We start from the raw sequence: 20,578 nt of genomic DNA on the forward strand, positions 1-20,578 counted from the left end.
TTGATTAAGACGATAACAAAATTAGCTGACCTTTTCGTCGACCAATAAAACGAGACAAAAATGTTGACAGAAACAAAATCCAATAATATTTTTATTTCGTCTCGCCGATGGGTGGGACATGTTTGGAATGTATCCAATCAGTTTTTTTTAACAGCGTACATTTGAGAAAGGGGCCGGCAGTTAGTTACAAAGGAGAACCAATCAGATGCTTTTACTTGTGGGACGAGGAAGTTGAATTTCTCACCGCGAAAACAATGTCTGGATTTAACATGTTCCACACCGTAACACGTGCACACTTGGGAGAAAGTGAAGAGGACACGTTTTATTTTGACGCTATACGATGCCATCAGCAGGCGCGTCATGGTGACAAATTATAATGAAGGGATGCATCGTAACTCCGTTTTACAACACTCATACATACCTGCTTTGCCAGAGATGTAGCATAAAAAAATACAAAAAGTGCCTGAGATACACTGCAAAAAGTCAGTATTCAAAAACAAGAAAAAAAAAAATACAAAAATGAGGGGTATTTTATTTGAACTAAGCAAAATTATCTGCCAATAGAACAAGAAAATTTGGCTTGTCAAGACTTTCCAAAACAAGTAAAATTAGCTAACCGAAACAAACCCCAAAATACCCTAAAATAAGTATATTCTCACTAATAACAAGTGCACTTTTCTTGGTAGAAAAAAAAAAGAGACCTTTTTGCTCAATATGTTGAAAAATATTCTTAAATGAAGTAAATGCTAGTGCCATTATCTTGACATAATGATATGCGCTCGGCATTACATTTCTTGAAACCAGCAAACTTATACTAAAAACTAGTTTATTGTTCTTAATGGAAAGGCAACAAGGCAAGCGCTTGTTACTCTCGGGGTCTCCTAGCCGCTCAGGCAAATCATATTGTCTAAAAATGCTTTTTTCCATGGATAACATGACATCATCGCGCCAAGTGCGTGCTCTTTCAGTCAATTAGTGTACATATTTCTATGCTTGAACCAGGTGCCCTATATACACAACTCATGAAGATATTTGTCTTTTTGTCATTTAGGATTTCCACTGTTAAACATTCAAATAATCCATCGACTGCTATGGTCATGTTTGTTAAAACTTTAAATGTAACAGATTTATGAATGTACAATGCGACCTCTCCTCCTATTTTATTTATTCTGTTTATGTATCTTAATTCATAGTCATTCAGACTAAAATCAATACCTTTATCATTGTTGAAACAGGTTTCAGTAATTGCAATAATGGTAAATGGATGACTAAATTCTTTCAAGTAATCCTTGATAGCCTCAAAGTTAGTGTACATGCTTCGACTATTGAAATGTATTATTGATAGACTATCTTCTGATTTTACACTGTTTTCATATTGTTCACGGGTAAAATAATTACAGTTTTTAACAATCACAGAGAAAAAATTATTATCAGGGTCTATGTCCATATCAGTCTCTGTTGTGGTGTGCTCTTGATACTCACACATATCCAGTTCTTTTTGTTGATGTTGTAGGATCTTCTGTAACATGTCCATATCAGCCCCGCCCCCGGCCAAACAATTTTTTATTGTAATTTTGAAGAATTTATCTGAATGTGCATGAACTATTTCTGTTCAAAATTGTTTCAAATGTCACATGTTAAATGTTTAAATATTAACTATCAGTTTACTGTACTGTGCCAACTGTACTACTATATGACTACGTGTTTTCTATTGTTTCATTGAAAATAAAACAGCAAAGTCCATTTGGCTGTCATCTGTTTTAATTATGAGACACAATTGTGTCAAAGTCATGATTTTTTTTTTTTTTCATGCTTGAAATAAGAAATGATTACTTTAAAAAAGTAGTTTTATACTTGTGAGTGTTGATGACACAGCTTTGCAACAGTTGATATTCTAGTTTCAAGCATGTTTTACTCAATATACACTACCGTTCAAAAGTTTTGGGTTACCCAAACAATTTTGTGGAATAGCCTTCATTTCTAAGAACAAGAATAGACTGTCGAGTTTCAGATGAAAGTTCTCTTTTTCTGGCCATTTTGAGCGTTTAATTGACCCCACAAATGTGATGCTCCAGAAACTCAATCTGCTCAAAGGAAGGTCCGTTTTGTAGCTTCTGTAACGAGCTAAACTGTTTTCAGATGTGTGAACATGATTGCACAAGGGTTTTCTAATCATCAATTAGCCTTCTGAGCCAATGAGCAAACACATTGTACCATTAGAACACTGGAGTGATAGTTGCTGGGAATGGGCCTCTATACACCTATGTAGATATTGCACCAAAAAGCAGACATTTGCAGCTAGAATAGTCATTTACCACATTAGCAATGTATAGAGTGTATTTCTTTAAAGTTAAGACTAGTTTAAAGTTATCTTCATTGAAAAGTACAGTGCTTTTCCTTCAAAAATAAGGACATTTCAATGTGACCCCAAACTTTTGAACGGTAGTGTAGGTCATCAAATCTCAGCAACAAGCTGTAATATCTTCCTGAGATCATTTAGGAGCAAAACACTTAAAACAAGTAAAACACTCTAACATAAAATCTGCTTAGTGAGAAGAATGAACTTATCAGACAGAAAATAAGCAAATATCCCCCTTATTTGAGATATTTCATCTTACTTAGATTTCACTTTTTGCAGTGTAGTTTCATTGACTGAAACTAAATCAATCTAGATGACTAAAATTCGTCGAAAAACTGATAATACTAAACTGCTGAAAATGTACGCTGCTTGTGAACAGTACTAGAGACTGTGTCTAATCTGGCGTCCAGTTCTCTAAAGACACCAACACAAGTGTTCTGTCGTCTTCTTCTGTGAGAGTTCTGAACAAGTCTAAGGGATGGTTCCATGCATGGTTAGAATGAGCCCGAAACAGAAGTTGTGAGATAGCACACATGCGTATTGCATTATTCTCTTCCATTTTTACAACACGGCCACTCTCTAAAAGTCCACTTAACTTGCACTTAATTAGAGAGGGGATAAAACGCCCCTCATACAAAGCGCAACTTAACCCTGATTTTTCCATTTCCTCTGCTGCAGTAAAACGTGTGGAGGGGGTCAAGGGCCCGGTTAAAGTACACAGTGTGTCATTTTTATATAGTTTGTTCCCAAAGGGGCTGCTGGTGCCGGCCGGGCTCCAGACAGCATAGCCCGCATAGACCGAGATCACTTTCAGTCCTTTTTTTGTGAATGGGGGCGGAGGAAGAGAGCTGTTAGGATGCTATAAAGGCAAGATGGGCTCACTCGCTCTCTCAGTCAGCACTCACACACACACTAAGTTGGAACTTCATTAAACTCCTTTTTTAACTTTACCGCTCTCATGCGCAAAAAACACACAAATGGTGGCTTTTTTGGTTCCTGCGTGATCTTGCCGGAGAACAAGTGCAACCATCGGCCGTGAAGCCTGAACACTTTCCCAACCGGTTTTTTTCCGCCCAATTGTGGCTTTTTAATTGAAAAAGGATGCTGGTGTCCACTTGGAATAAATGCTGGCTGCTGCTGCCTCTCCTCGCCAGCGCTTTGAGGACAGGGACGTGCCAGACCCCCGGGGGGCGACCTAAGCTTAACGCCATCAAGTCGGTTCTACTCGCAGCGGAGGAGGAAGAGGCGCCCGCCGCAGCCGCCTCCAACCGCTCCGCTGCCGCATACGCCAGCACTGGCCAGAAGCACATCACCTTTGCACAGGTAATTCACGCAATACCAATGATTCATACCTTTTTCTAGCTCATCTCTCATTTAAGTTCACACACCACTCACCCCATTATGTACACCAGCGATATAAGACTTTCATCCAAAATCTACTTTTTGCCAAAAAAATGTCATTTATTCAGCATTTGTAATGTTTATGCAGTTATAAATCTGCACTGCGTCATACTGTGAGCCAAATATGTATCAATAATACGCAAAGCACACCACAAAAATAGACATAAATTAATACTGCACTGCAAAAAGTCGGTGTTCAAAAACAAGGGAAAAAATGTAAAAAATGAGGGGTATTTTATTTGAACTAAGCAAAATTATCTGCCAATAGAACAAGAAAATGTTTAAACATTTTTAAACTAGAATAGACAAAATATAATTATTCCTAATAAAATGAAGATTATGATTTAAAGTCAATGACAAAAAATAAGTAAATAACTCTCAAAACTACGGATGTCCGATAATATCAGCCTGCCGATATTATCGGCCGATAAATGCGTTAAAATGTAATATCAGAAATTATTGGTATCGTTTTTTTTGTTTTGTTTTTTTTGTTTTTTTTTTATTAAATCAACATAAAAAACACGAGATACACTTACAATTAGTGCACCAACCCAAAAAACCTCCCTCCCCCCATTTCTTTCTGTTATCAATATTCTGCTTCCTACATTATATATCAATATATATCAATACAGTCTGCAAGGGATACAGTCCGTAAGCACACATGATTGTGCGTGCTGCTGCTCCACTAATAGTACTAACCTTTAACAGTTAATTTTACTCATTTTCATTAATTACTAGTTTCTATGTAACTGTTTTTATATTGTTTTACTTTCTTTTTTATTCAAGAAAATGTTTTTAATTTAGTTATCTTATTTTATAATTTTTTTTAAAAAGTACCTTATCTTCACCATACCTGGTTGTCCAAATTAGGCATAATAATGTGTTAATTCCACGACTGCATATATCAGTTGATATTGGTATCGGTTGATATCGGTATCGGTAATTAAAGAGTTGGACAATATCGGAATATCGGATATCGGCAAAAAGCCATTATTGGACATCCCTACTTAAAACTAGTGAAATTTCAAAATTTTTTAGTTTTTAATCTTGGCAAATGGCAAATAATTTGCAGTGTAGAGTATTTACACTGCAAAAAGTCAGTGTTCAAAAACAAGAAAAAAAATACAAAAATGAGGGGTATTTTATTTGAACTAAGCAAAATTATCTGCCAATAGAAAAAGAAAATTCGGCTTGTCAAGACTTTCCAAAACAAGTCAAATTAGCTAACCTCAATGAACCCAAAAATACCTTCAAATAAGTATATTCTCACTAATAACAAGTGCACTTTTCTTGGTAGAAAAAAAAAAGAGACCTTTTTGCTCAATATGTTGAAAAATATTCCTAAATGAAGTAAATGCTAGTGCCATTATCTTGACATAATGATATGCGCTCGGCATTACATTTCTTGAAACCAGCAAACTTATACTAAAAACTAGTTTATTGTTCTTAATGGAAAGGCAACAAGGCAAGCGCTTGTTACTCTCGGGGTCTCCTAGCCGCTCAGGCAAATCATATTGTCTAAAAATGCATTTTTCCATGGATAACATGACATCATCGCGCCAAGTGCGTGCTCTTTCAGTCAATTAGTGCGCATATATACAGCCCGGCCCCCGGCCAAAAATGTTTTAATTGTAATTTTGAGGAATTTATCTGAATGTGCATGAACTATTTCTGTTCAAAATAGTTAGAAATGTCACATGTTAAATGTTTAAATATTAACTGTCAGTTTACTGTACTGTGCCAACTGTACTACTATATGAGTATGTATGTTCTATTGTTTCATTGGAAATAAAACAGCAAAGTCCATTTGGCTGTCATCTGTTTTAATTATGAGACACAATTGTGTCAAAGTCATGATTTTTACTTTCATGCTTGAAATAAGAAATGATGACTTTAAAAAAGTAGTTTTCTACTTGTGAGTGTTGATGACACAGCTTTGCAACAGTTGATATTCTAGTTTCAAGCATGTTTTACTCAATATAGCTCATCAAATCTCAGCAACAAGCTGTAATATCTTACTGACATCATTTAGGAGCAAAACACTTAAAACAAGTAAAACACTCTAACATAAAATCTGCTTAGTGAGAAGAATGATCTTATCAGACAGAAAATAAGCAAATATCACCCTTATTTGAGATATTTCATCTTACTTAGATTTCACTTTTTGCAGTGCACTAATGCAGTGGTTCTCAAATGGGGGTACGCGTACCCCTGGGGGTACTTGAAGGTATGCCAAGGGGTACGTGAGATTTTTTAAAAATGTCTGTCAAAAAGAACTGTGAAAAGAAATGCAACAATGCAATATTCAGTGTTGACAGCTAGATTTTTTGTGGACATGTTCCATAAATATTGATGTTAAAGATAAATTTTTTGGTGAAGAAATGTTTAGAATTAAGTTGATGAATCCAGATGGATCTCTATTACAATCCCCAAAGAGGGCACTTTAAGTTGATGATTACTTCTATGTGTACAAATCTTTATTTATAATTGAATCACTTGTTTATTTTTCAACAAGTTTTTAGTTATTTTTATATCTTTTTTTCCAAATAGTTCAAGAAAGACCACAACAAATGAGCAATAGTTTGCACTGTTATACAATTTAATAGATCAGAAAATGATGACATAGTGCTGTATTTTACTTCTTTATCTCTTTTTTTCAACCAAAAATGCTTTGCTCTGATTAGGGGGTACTTGAATTAAAAAAAATTTCACAGGGGGTACATCACTGAAAAAAGCTTGAGAACCACTGCACTAATGAATATTTGCAAATACTTACACTAATTGATTGGCACCTTTAGCACAACCACGTATTGTTGTCATATTTTGGACGTAAAACCGAGAGCTCATGTGTTTATGAACAATCATGCAACTCTGGACAAAAATGGTTGAAACTGAGTAGGGTTGCAAAAGACGCAAATGACCAGAAATGATCCTGAATATTTCAGGACATTTTCAAAATCAGTGCCAATTTCTCATAATGAGAATTTTGTATTTATTTTTTAAATAAATGACATTCATGTATCAAGTTCTATTGAGAATTGAAACTACCGTAAATAGAAAACAGGCAATTTAACCTCCGTAATATATGGTTATAGTGAAATATGTTTTCCCACACACTTAATAGATTGTTAACTTGTAAATACATATTTTTAAAGAGATGGGGGAATATTGGTTTGTTCTGAACTCCTCTTCCAATGCCAGATAGATCATTGTGCTGTAGCTTGGATGTAACTAGATCATGTAATACTACATTGACTTACCTATATCATGTTGTACTACATATACTATATGAGCTTGGATGTACCTATATCATGTTGTACTACATATACTATATGAGCTTGGATGTACCTATATCATGTTGTACTACATGTACTATATGAGCTTGGATGTACCTATATCATGTTGTACTACATATACTATATGAGCTTGGCTGTACCTATATCATGTTGTACTACATATACTATATGAGCTTGGATGTACCTATATCATGTTGTACTACATATACTATATGAGCTTGGATATCATGTTGTACTACATATACTATATGAGCTTGGATGTACCTATATCATGTTGTACTACATATACTATATGAGCTTGGATGTACCTATATCATGTTGTACTACATATACTATATGAGCTTGGCTGTACCTATATCATGTTGTACTACATATACTATATGAGCTTGGCTGTACCTATATCATGTTGTACTACATATACTATATGAGCTTGGCTGTACCTATATCATGTTGTACTACATATACTATATGAGCTTGGCTGTACCTATATCATGTTGTACTACATATACTATATGAGCTTGGATGTACCTATATCATGTTGTACTACATATACTATATGAGCTTGGATGTACCTATATCATGTTGTACTACATATACTATATGAGCTTGGATATCATGTTGTACTAAAACTACATACAAACTGATTCAACAGCATCCGTGATGGTTGCAGCTATGTAGGCACACCATTTTTAGACAACATCATCGTAACATTACAACTTTTTTTTTACAAGCTACACTGCAAAAAAGAGCTAACCAGATATATGTCAAAAAGACAACATTTTAGAGCAGGTGTCAGCAACCCAAAATGTTGAAAGAGCCACATTGGACCAAAAATACAAAAACAAATCTGTCTGGAGCTGTCACGCCAAAAATTAAAAGCCATATTACATACAGATAATGTGTCATGAGATATACATTGAATTAAGAGGACTTAAAGGAAACTAAATGAGCTCAAATATAGCTACAAATGAGTCATAATGATGCAATATGTACATATAGCTAGCCTAAATAGCATGTTAGCATCGATTAGCTTGCAGTCATGCAGTGACCAAATATGCCCGATTAGCACTCCACACAAGTCAATAACATCAACAAAACTCACCTTTGTGTATTCACGCACAACGTTAAAAGTTTGGTGGACAAAATGAGACAGAAAAAGAAGTGGCATAAAACACGTCCTAGAAAGTCGGAGAATGTTATACATGAAAACAAACTACGGTGAGTTCAAGGACCGCCAAAATTAGTAGGACAAAACGGCGCTCGCCCAATACTCGAATCAGTGAAGCATGTTTAATATAAACAGTGTGATTTATAACAATTAGGGAGGTTTGTGTCATGTTTGTCCTCATACAGAAACCATATTAACACAAAAAATATATTTTTTTCCCCTCACCTTTTTCCATTTTTCATACATTTTTGAAAAAAGCTCCAGAGAGCCACTAGGGCGGCGCTAAAGAGCCGCATTGATTGATTAATTGAATGAGACTTTTATTAGTAGATTGCACAGTATAGTACATATTCCGTACAATTGATCACTAAATGGTAAACCCCGAATACGTTTTTCCAACTTGTTGAAGTCGGGGTCCACTTAAGCTCTAGAGCCGCGGGTTGCCGACCCCAGTTTTAGGGGGGAAACATACTAAAAACTAGTGAGAATAACTAGCTGCAACGACAGATCATTTGACTTGATAAGACATCCTAAATTAAGATTTGTACATCTAGAAATTAGCAGGACTTTTGAGATAGAAATAAGTATTTTATTCTGAAAACAAGCATTATACAACTTGCAATTTTTAAATTAAGCATCCTCGGGACATGCAGAATCTTAAAACAAAATTAATTAATATTTAATATTTTCTCAATTAAAACATTTTTAAACTAGAATAGACAAAATATAATTATTCCTAATAAAATGACGATTATGATTTAAAGTCAATGACTAAAAATAAGTAAATAACTCTTAAAACTAGTGAAATTTCAAAATTTTTTAATTTTTAATCTTGGCAAATGGCAAATAATTTGCAGTGTAGAGTATTTACACTGCAAAAAGTCAGTGTTCAAAAACAAGAAAAAAAAAATACAAAAATTAGGGGCATTTTATTTGAACTAAGCAAAATTATCTGCCAATAGAACAAGAAAATTTGGCTTGTCAAGACTTTCCAAAACAAGTAAAATTAGCTAACCTCAATGAACCCCAAAATACCTTAAAATAAGTATATTCTCACTACTAACAAGTGCACTTTTCTTGGTAGAAAAAAAAAAGAGACCTTTTTGCTCAATATGTTGAAAAATATTCTTAAATGAAGTAAATGCTAGTGCCATTATCTTCACATAATGATATGCGCTCGGCATCATTTGTTTTTTTCATGCTTGAAGTAAGAAATTATTACTTTAAAAAAGTAGTCTTATACTTGTGAGTGTCGATGACACAGCTTTGCAACAGTTGACCAAAACACTTAAAACAAGTAAAACATCAACATCAAATCTGCTTAGTGAGAAGAATGATCTTATCAGACAGAAAATAAGCAAATATCACCCTTATTTGAGATATTCAATCTTACTTAGATTTCACTTTTTGCAGTGTACTTTCTTTACCTTGGTTTTCGATATATATATATATTTTTTATAGTAGCATTTTAACATGAAAAGCCAGTTTATCCCCGTCCTCATAAACCTAATTGGCTTTCAGACGCGACGCCACAGTGAGCTGCACTTGCACATGAAATCATAATAATGAATGACAGCAGAAATGTGAGAAAAAGTTAACACCGGGCCCCAAATGTCGGCGCGTGCTTGTCTGCTTGTTTTAAAGTCGTTGACGTCAGCCATGCTGGAATTATGGGACTGTGACATTCGAGGGTAGGTCTTTTAAAACAGGAGACTTGTTCTACAGAGGATCTTTGACAGTAGGTCCTCAGAAAACAGCAGATAACTCACTCCTGTTTTATGGAGGATCTTTGTATAGCATTTTGGCAGCGTGGCCTTAAAAAAAACATCAAAATGATTTATCAGTGTTTTTGCAATAGGTCGTTAAAAACTGCAGAGAACTTTTTGAGGATTAGCATTTTGCATTTGTATCAACTTCTGACTTTATTGAGGACTTTAATAGCCTTGTAGCAGGGTCAACTCGTTGAAGTATGGCAGACTTAGTTGAATAGTTCTGCAATAAAGCAACTAAAACATACACTGCACCTGCACATTAGCATACAGTGCTAACACCACACTGCAAAAAGTGAAATCTAAGTAAGATGAAATATCTCAAATAAGGGTGATATTTGCTTATTTTCTGTCTGATAAGATAATTCTTCTCACTAAGCAGATTTTATGTTAGAGTGTTTTACTTGTTTTAAGTGTTTTGCTCCTAAATGATGTCAGTAAGATATTACAGCTTGTTGCTGAGATTTGATGAGCTATATTGAGTAAAACATGCTTGAAACTAGAATATCAACTGTTGCAAAGCTGTGTCATCAACACTCACAAGTAGAAAACTACTTTTTTAAAGTCATCATTTCTTATTTCAAGCATGAAAAAAAAAAATCGTGATTTTGACACAATTGTGTCTCATAATTAAAACAGATGACAGCCAAATGGACTTTGCTGTTTTATTTCCAATAATAGAAAATACGTACTCATATAGTAGTACAGTTGGCACAGTACAGCAAACTGACAGTTAATATTTAAACATTTAACATTTCTAACTATTTTGAACAGAAATAGTTCATGCACATTCAGATGAATTCTTCAAAATTACAATTTTAAATTTTTTGGCCGGAGGCCGGGCTGTATATATGCGCACTAATTGACTGAAAGAGCACGCACTTGGCGCGATGATGTCATGTTGTCGATGGAAAAATGCATTTTTAGACAATATGATTTGCCTGAGCGGCTAGGAGACCCCGAGAGTAACAAGCGCTTGCCTTGTTGCCTTTCCATTAAGAACAATGAACTAGTTTTTAGTATAAGTTTGCTGGTTTCAAGAAATGTAATGCCGAGCGCATATCATTATGTCAAGATAATGGCACTAGCATTTACTTAATTTAAGAATATTTTTCAACATATTGAGCAAAAAGGTCTCTTTTTTTTTCTACCAAGAAAAGCGCACTTGTTATTAGTGAGAATATACTTATTTTAAGTAGAGATGTCCGATAATATCGGCCGGCCGATATTATCGGCCGATAAATGCTTTAAAATGTAATATCGGAAATTATCGGTATCGTTTTTTTTATTATCGGTATCGGGTTTTTTTGTTGTTTTTTTTTGTTTTTTTATTTTTATTAAATCAACATAAAAAACACAAGATACACTTACAATTAGTGCACCAACCCAAAAAACCTCCCTCCCCCATTTACACTCATTCACACAAATGGGTTGTTTCCTTCTGTTATTAATATTGTGGTTCCTACATTATATATCAATATATATCAATACAGTCTGCAAGGGATACAGTCCGTAAGCACACATGATTGTGTGTGCTGCTGCTCCACTAATAGTACTAACCTTTAACAGTTAATTTTACTAATTTTCATTCATTACTAGTTTCTATGTAACTGATTTTATATTGTTTTACTTTGTTTTTTATTCAAGAAAATGTTTTTAATTTATTTATCTTGTTTTATTTTATTAATTTTAAAAAAAAGGACCTTATCTTCACCATACCTGGTTGTCCAAATTAGGCATAATAATGTGTTAATTCCACAACTGTATACATCAGTATCGGTATCGGTTGATATCGGTATCGGTAATTAAAGAGTTGGACAATATCGGAATATCGGATATCGGCAAAAAGCCATTATCGGACATCCCTAATTTTAAGGTATTTTTGGGTCCATTGAGGTTAGCTAATTTTACTTGTTTTGGAAAGTCTTAACAAGCCGAATTTTCTTGTTCTATTGGCAGATAATTTTGCTTACTTCAAATAAAAGACTCCTCATTTTTGTAATTTTTTTTCTTGTTTTTGAACGCTAACTTTTTGCAGTGTATTTATAAAGGTGGCCATCAAGGACTTCACCTTAAAAAATGGACCTGGTGTCTTTTTTCCCAGAAATACTGCCCTCCTGTGGGGATTCAGTAGAAAAAAAATTCAAAATCCTTGTCTTCAGTTTTTTTTTTTTTTTTTTTTTTTTTGAAAAAGGTATGTTCTGTTCATTCTCTAGTCTCTCAATGAGCGTGCAAAGGGTAAGTCAAATGATGGAGGATTTCAAGATGTGATAAATAAAAAGGCGGTTCATACAGCAGGTGAGAGACGTGAACATTTTGACCTGTTTTTGATTTATTCCGCTCATAAAAATGGCCCTCAGTGTTACGGGATGCTGAAGGCCAGTCACGTTAAGCCACATTATTTGGCTCGGGCCGAGCTGCGGCTGCAACTTTACAACTGTGGAAAACCTCCTGGCAGCAAGAACACACACACACGCACACGCACACGCACGGTCTATGTGTGTGTAAATATACGTAACTGCTGCCATAAATGCCATTATAAGCCATCCACACTTGGACATGCCTCATTTTACTAGTGGTATAGACTGGTGGTCTGTGTAGTAAAGCGCTCTTCATATTATCACGGCGGCCGAGGTGCAAGCAGGCGTTTGAGGTCTGGCAGGCTTTTGTGAGGTTTTCATGTTCTCCTCACTCCACCAAGGAGTGAAAGTGCAGCTTTTTAACATCATTTCTGGCTACGACGAGCTGCTCTCAGCACTTTGCAGCGCCATCAAGCATGTCAGAGGCTGCGTTGTAGACAGCTGAAAAGTACAAATCACTATATATAATTGCGAGAGGCAATGATGAGAGATATAGCAAATTAGTCTCGCTTAACAAGTGGCTGCCTAGCTTCTGTAGACAACAGGGACTAACGTTTATTGATAATTGGCCCTCTTTCTGGGGCAAACCAGGCTTGCTGATGAGAGACGGCCTTTACCCTAACCAGGAAGGCGCCATCATCATGCCTAGCAACATAGATTTCTGTTTGAGTCACACTTGACAGTTTGCAAATACATCAAAGATGCTATTATAATCCATTTGTAATGGATAAAGCTTTGGCCTGGACAAGAGGTCATCAGGTGGTCCCCAACGTTCACCGAGTGTTTCGACCCTTAACCACAACACTCTCCGGTTGGTGGGTCAGCAGTGATTGGCCAGATCACTGCCCCTCTCATCCAGGCTTCCGGCCATTGTCCTCTCTTTTATGCCAGTGCCAACAGGAGGCTCTCTCTGCCGCTTCTCCCAGCCTACGCACGGCTGTTTTCCTCAAGTGACCTCTCAATCCGACATTTGTCATCAGATTCCACACAGATTGAGCAGGGAATCCTCGACATCCAACTTCCACTGTCATCAGCCATGCTGTCCACCCCTTGTCCCGGCAGTCCTGGACAAGTTGTTGGTACTTTGTTTTCTTCCTCTCTCCCGCTTTCTCACATCCCTCCTCCCACGGGACAGTAAGTTCCACCAGGATGATTTTCTTTCCCTCTGGGGACCACATAACTATGTCTGGTCTCAGAGCGGTGGACAGTACCGCCTCTGGGAAGAGGGGCTTCCTCCCCAGGTCGACCTCCATCTCCCATCCCTGGGCCAACTGCAGGAGGTTTTGCTTGGCTTGGCCTTGGACAACTGGTCTATGACCCTCTTTCACAAAGGTGATGGTACTCAGCAGTGGCTTAGTTTTGGCTGGGTGTTTCTTTCTCCTCTCTTGCTCCAAGATGTCTGCGAGCATTGCCAACACCTTCTCATGGCGCCACCTGTCTCTTCCCTGGGTCAATCTAACTACACTAGAGCAAGCCGGGTCACAGGCAATTACAGAGTCTGCAAGTCCGGGTGAGGAGTCAGTTAAGCTAGAACTAGCCAGCGCCAGGCTGGATAATCCATGTACGCATAGCAATTATCTTAGAATAATACACAACTCACATAATGTTTTTTCTGTAGCGACTGTGTCAGAGGTAGACATGCATTCTACTGATTTGGCAAATTATGATGCGTTCAGTTTATCGCAGCACCAAGCAAACAATCTGAAAATTCCCGTCATATCAATTCCTAGATATGGTCGAAATTATTTAAAGTGCACTATGCATAATAAACACAACATTATTAATATTGCTACTACAGATAATTTCAACAAAAACACCTAAAAACAGCCCACTACCTATAATATGGGCTTTTTAAACATAAGATCATTGTCTTCCAAAACGTTATTAGTTAATGAGGTCATTAGAGACAACAATCTTAACGTCATTGGTCTCAGCGAAACCTGGCTCAAACTAGACGATTTTTTTGCGCTGAATGAGGCATCTCCTCCTAACTATACGAATGCGCATATTGCCCGTTCCCTATTGATTGATTGATTGATAAAGTAAGGGTGTAACGGTACGTGTATTTGTATTGAACCGTTTCGGTACGGGGGATTCGGTTCGGTTCGGAAGTGTACCGAACGAGTTTCCACACGGACATATTAAGTAGTGCACCGCATGTTGTGTAAACAATGCACACTGAGGCACAACACACGGCATGCTAGCAGCGACCGGGCTACAACAACATGCTGGAAGACCCTCCTGCCTCGTTAAGATCTCCCGTTTGGGAACATTTCGGTTTCGCGGTGCGATGCAACAATGGATAACATCGCTTCAACGAAGAGAAAGACGAACAAACACAGCTCCCCTCCGCATTCAAGCAGCCTCTCCTCGGCGAGTCAGACAGGGCTAAAGCAATAACAAATGTTTTTATAGCAGCAGATTTAAGACCATATTGCATTAGAAACTAGATTTTGAGCCACTTCTATGGTGGAAGAACAATGAGCCCATATATCCTCTTACTGCCAAGTTAGCCAGGCACTACCTCACCATACCTGCTACCTCCGTGCCCAGCAAAAGGGTATTTTCCACAGCTGGAGACATTGTAACTGCAAGCAGGTCTGCTCTTTCTGCAGACAATGTGGATAAACTGATTTTTCTGGCAAAAAACATGAAAATTGAGTGAAAGTCACCAGGGTTAAAGGCTGGGTGGGGGACTGTTTAATGTTGCACTTTTTGTATGTAGAAGAAAAGTTTTGTCATTTTATTTAATCTGAGCAACAACTTGAAGCCGTTTAATGTTGCACTTTATATGTGGAAATGTTGCACTTTATATGTAGAAAGGTTTTGTTAAAAAAACACTTCTGAGCCTTATCTTATTTAGTTTTTATTTTATATATGTTGACCACATTAACCCTGGCAATGGACCCTGTGTGTATATGTACACTACCGTTCAAAAGTTTGTGGTCACCCAAACAATTTTGTGGAATAGCCTTCATTTCTAAGAACAAGAATAGACTGTCGAGTTTCAGATGAAAGTTCTCTTTTTCTGGCCATTTTGAGCGTTTAAATGACCCCACAAATGTGATGCTCCAGAAACTCAATCTGCTCAAAGGAAGGTCAGTTTTGTAGCTTCTGTAACGAGCTAAAGTGTTTTCAGATGTGTGAACATGATTGCACAAGGGTTTTCTAATCATCAATTAGCCTTCTGAGCCAATGAGCAAACACATTGTACCATTAGAACACTGGAGTGATAGTTGCTGGAAATGGGCCTCTATACACCTATGTAGATATTGCACCAAAAACCAGACATTTGCAGCTAGAATAGTCATTTACCACATTAGCAATGTATAGAGTGTATTTCTTTCAAGTTAAGACTAGTTTAAAGTTATCTTCATTGAAAAGTACAGTGCTTTTCCTTCAAAAATAAGGACATTTACATGTGACCCCAAACTTTTGAACGGTAGTGTATGTTATTGTTATGTTAAAAGGATAAAGCCATTGTTTACAAATGTTGGTAAATAAATAACCAGAAAATGTATATTTTGTTTTTTTTTCTTACTGTACCGAAAATGAACCGAACCGTGATCTCTGAACCGAGGTACGTACCGAACCGAAATGTTTGTGTACCGATTGATTGATTGAAACTTTTATTAGTAGATTGCACAGTACAGTACATATTCCGTACAATTGACCACTAAATGGTAATACCCCAAAAAGTTGTTCAACTTGTTTAAGTCGGGGTCCACGTTAATCAATTCATGGTCACACCCTTACTATAGAGAGACTGAAACATGCATCTTTAACCCTTGTGTAGAATTCATGAAAACAACAATGCATGCAAAAGTAATGTGTGTCACAGATTTGAAACTCTTAAGTGTCAAGCAAGTGTAAAAAGAAGTGTGTAAAACAGCTAAATACTCCATGTATGCCCCCAGAAGGCTGGCAGCAACATCATGTTGGCATGAGAAAAACCTGATTGGTTGCCAAGTCAGTGCTTTGAGCATCTTTGATGCATGAATGCTAATGCTAAAATACATCTTAGCTGTTGGGAGGAAAAAAATCGATCCATCAGCTCAATTCAGTCCCATTTATTTAGATTTCAAAACAAATATTCCCATCTTGTAATTGTTTGCATTTTAAAGCACTTTCAATAGCCTTGCGTATAAATTGTACCGTATTTTTCGGACTATAAGGCGCATTTAAAATCCTATCCCAGCCACATTTGGGGCAAAAGGCTGGGTACACCCTGGACAAGTCGTCACCTCATCGCATACTGTAAGCCAGGGGTCACCAACCTTTTTGAAACCAAGAGCTACTTCTTGGGTAGTGATTAATGCGAAGGGCTACCAGTTTGATACACACTTAAATAAATTGCCAGAAATAGCCAATTTGCTCAATTTACCTTTAACTCTATGTTATTATTAATAATTAATGATATTTACACTTATTTGAATGGTTTAAAAGAGGAGAAAACACGAAAAAAATGACAATTACATTTTGAAACATAGTTTATCTTCAATTTCGACTCTTTAAAATTCAAAATTCAACCGAAAAAAAGAAGAGAAAAACTTAAAAAAAGAATTTATGGAACATCATTAGTAATTTTTCCTGATTAAGATTAATTTTAGAATTTTGATGACATGTTTTAAATAGGTTAAAATCCAATCTGCACTTTGTTAGAATATATAACAAATTGGACCAAGCTATATTTCTAACAAAGACAAATCATTATTTCTTCTAGATTTTCCAGAACAATTTTTTTTAAATAAATTCAAAAGACTTTGAAATAAGATTTAAATTTGATTCTCCAGATTTTCTAGATTTGCCAGAATAATTTTTTTGAATTTTAATCATAAGTTTGAAGAAATATTTCACAAATATTCTTCGTCGACAAAACAGAAGCTAAAATGAAGAATTAAATTTAAAAAATTATTTATTATTCTTTACAATAAAAAATTTTTTTTTACTTGAACATTGATTTAAATTGTCAGGAAAGAAGAGGAAGGAATTTAAAAGGTAAAAAGGTATGTGTTTAAAAATCCTAAAATCATTTTTAAGGTTGTATTTTTTCTCTAAAATGGTCTTTCTGAAAGTTATAAGAAGCAAAGTAAAAGAATTCACGAATTTATTTAAACAAGTGAAGACCAAGTCTTTAAAATATTTTCTTGGATTTTCAAATTCTATTTGAGTTTTGTCTCTCTTAGAATTAAAAATGTCGGGCAAAGCGAGACCAGCTTGCTAGTAAATAAATACAATTTAAAAAATAGAGGCAGCTCACTGGTAAGTGCTGCTATTTGAGTTATTTTTAGAACAGGCCGGCGGGCTACTCATCTGGTCCTTACGGGCTACCTGGTGCCCGCGGGCACCGCGTTGGTGACCCCTGCCATGATTATCAAAATTATAACAAAGGTTTGATGTATATCACTTTGCATGTAATGGGTTAATATATTAGTTTCACGTTTGAAGTTGAATTGCTGACATGAAAGGACTTTTAGATGGTTAGCTATTTTCTTGACTTTCACCTGTTTAATATTATAACTGTGAAAATCCGGTGGGAGGAAAGTACGCAACTTTTCCCTGACTACAATTGAATGTTCACCTATCGAAAATCAGGAGCGTCTACTGTAGCAAATGGGTGCAAGCTTTCCATCACAAACTTATAGTCACTGCTCGGAGACATTTGTCTACACTGCAAAAACTGAAATCTAAGTAAGATGAAATATCTCAAATAAGGGTGATATTTGCTTATTTTCTGTCTGATAAGATCATTATTCTCACTAAGCAGATTTTATGTTAGAGTGTTTTACTTGTTTTGGTCCTAAATGATCTCATTAAGATATTACAGCTTGTTGCTGAGATTTGATGACCTACATTGAGTAAAACATGCTTGAAAGTATTTTTGTCCAAATGTCCAAAACACACCCAGCAATGGTGCACAGGAAGGCGGGGAAGAAGAGGGGAAAAGGCGGCCAAAATGGTCAAAAGTCCCAATTTTGTCCAAAATACCTCCCCGGGTTCCAGTCTCACGAGTCCCGCCGCCGGCTGCACAAAAAATGTCCAAAAACCCAGCAAAGTCCCACGGGAAGTAGGGGAGAAAATTGAGAAAAGTCGGCAAAAGTCCCCAAAAATGTTCAAAAATCACACCCAGGTTGGAGTCCCACATGGAGTGCCACAAGTCATGTGGCACTCAAACCCGGGTGTGATTTTTGAACATTTTACCGACTTTTCTCACTTTTCTCCCCGCCTTCCGGTGGGACTTTGCTGGGCGCGTTTTGGACATTTTGGGCATCCCGGCCGGCGGCGGGACTTGTGGGACTCGAACCTGGGCAGGTATTTTGAACATTTTTGGGACTTTTGCCAACTTTTATTCCCCCCCTTCCCGTGGGACTCGGCTGGGTGTGTTATGGACATTTTGGGCATCCCATACATTGTGCGCGGCCATACATACGATTTGATGTTAGAGTGTTTTACTTGTTTTAAGTGTTTTGCTCCTAAATGATGTCAGTAAGATATTACAGCTTGTTGCTGAGATTTGATGAGCTATATTGAGTAAAACATGCTTGAAACTAGAATATCAACTGTTGCAAAGCTGTGTCATCAACACTCACAAGTAGAAAACTTATTTTTTTTAAAGTAATAATTTCTTATTTCAAGTATGAAAAAAAAAATCATGACTTTGACACAATTGTGTTTCATAATTAAAACAGATGACAGCCAAATGGACTTTGCAGTTTTATTTTCAATGAAACAATAGAACATACGTACTCATATAGTAGTACAGTTGTTATTAGTGAGAATATACTTATTTTAAGGTATTTTTGGGTTCATTGAGGTTAGCTAATTAGGGTCCGCATGACCCTGTACAAAGGACTCCCTGCAAAAGACAAAGGACTTTTATTATTATTATTATACCGGCCGCCTCTTCGAGCTGCAATTTGACTCACTTAACATGCTTCAAAAATCACCAAATTTGACACACATATCAGGACCTGCGAAAATTGCCATCTAATAAAAAAACCAAACCCCAAAACTCAAAATTGCGCTCTAGCGCCCCCTAGGAAAAAACAAAAACAAACTGCCTGTAACTCCTACTAGGAAGGTCGTAAAGACATGAAACAAAGCCCTCTATGTAGGTCTGACGTAGACCTACATTTCATAATTTGACATCCTCGGGCAAAAACCAACAGGAAGTTGGCAATTTCCCCTTCAAGACAAAAATGTACCGTAATTTACGGACTATAAGCCGCACCTGACTATAAGCCGCACCAGCTAAATTTAGGGGAAAATACAGATTGCTTCATATATAAGCCGCACCCGACTATAAGCCGCAGGGTTTTGATGTGTAATTAGCGTAGTATATAGGGGTTCCTGCTACCACGGAGGGGATTGTCGGGACAGAGATGACTGTTTGGGAACGCAAAGCGTCCCATTTATTAACAATAAATCTTTCAATCATTCAATCAAACTTTCACATCTTTGACATGGCGAACAGCATTCGTGCAGAGTACAAATAATACAACGGTGCAAAGTAATACAAAGTGCTCGCCTGTACGTTATCAAAATAACCAGCCTACCGGTATATGAAAAGTCAGTCTTTAATCATTGTGTCATCGTCTTCCTCCTGCGTACTAAAACCACCGAAATCCTCTTCGTCGGTGTCGGAGAAGAACAGGCCGTAAATAAGCCGCACCCTTGTATAAGCCGCAGGGACCAGAACGAGGGGAAAAAGTAGCGGCTTATAGTCCGGAAATTACGGTACTAAAAACACTAATTTTTGCCTCTTTGAGCTGTAATTTGACCCCCTTAAAATACTTCAAAACTCACCAAACTTTTCACACACATCAGGACTGGTGGAAATTGCGATCTAATAAAAAAAAAAACGAACCCCAAAACTCAAATTTGCGCTCTAGCGCAATTTTTGAATAAAACAGAGACAAAACTGCTCCTCAGAGGAAAACACAGACAAAACTGCTTGTAACTTCCGGTAGGAACGTCTTAGAGACATGAAACAAAAACCTCTATGTAGGTCTCACTTAGACCTACATTTCATAGATTGACACTCTTCAGCAAAAATCAACAGGAAGTTTGCAATCCCTCCTTCAAAACTAAATTTTTGTTAAAACCGGTCACCAAACATCAAACATTATCTCCTCTGAGCGCGTTTGTCGTTTCGGCTTCAAACTACTACAGGAGAGAGATTGAACCCTTCTGATTGACGGATACTCAAAGAGTTTTGAAAAGAG

The sequence above is a fragment of the Entelurus aequoreus genome, linkage group LG22, assembly GCF_033978785.1.
Source record: "Entelurus aequoreus isolate RoL-2023_Sb linkage group LG22, RoL_Eaeq_v1.1, whole genome shotgun sequence".
In the NCBI taxonomy this organism is placed as follows: domain Eukaryota; kingdom Metazoa; phylum Chordata; class Actinopteri; order Syngnathiformes; family Syngnathidae; genus Entelurus; species Entelurus aequoreus.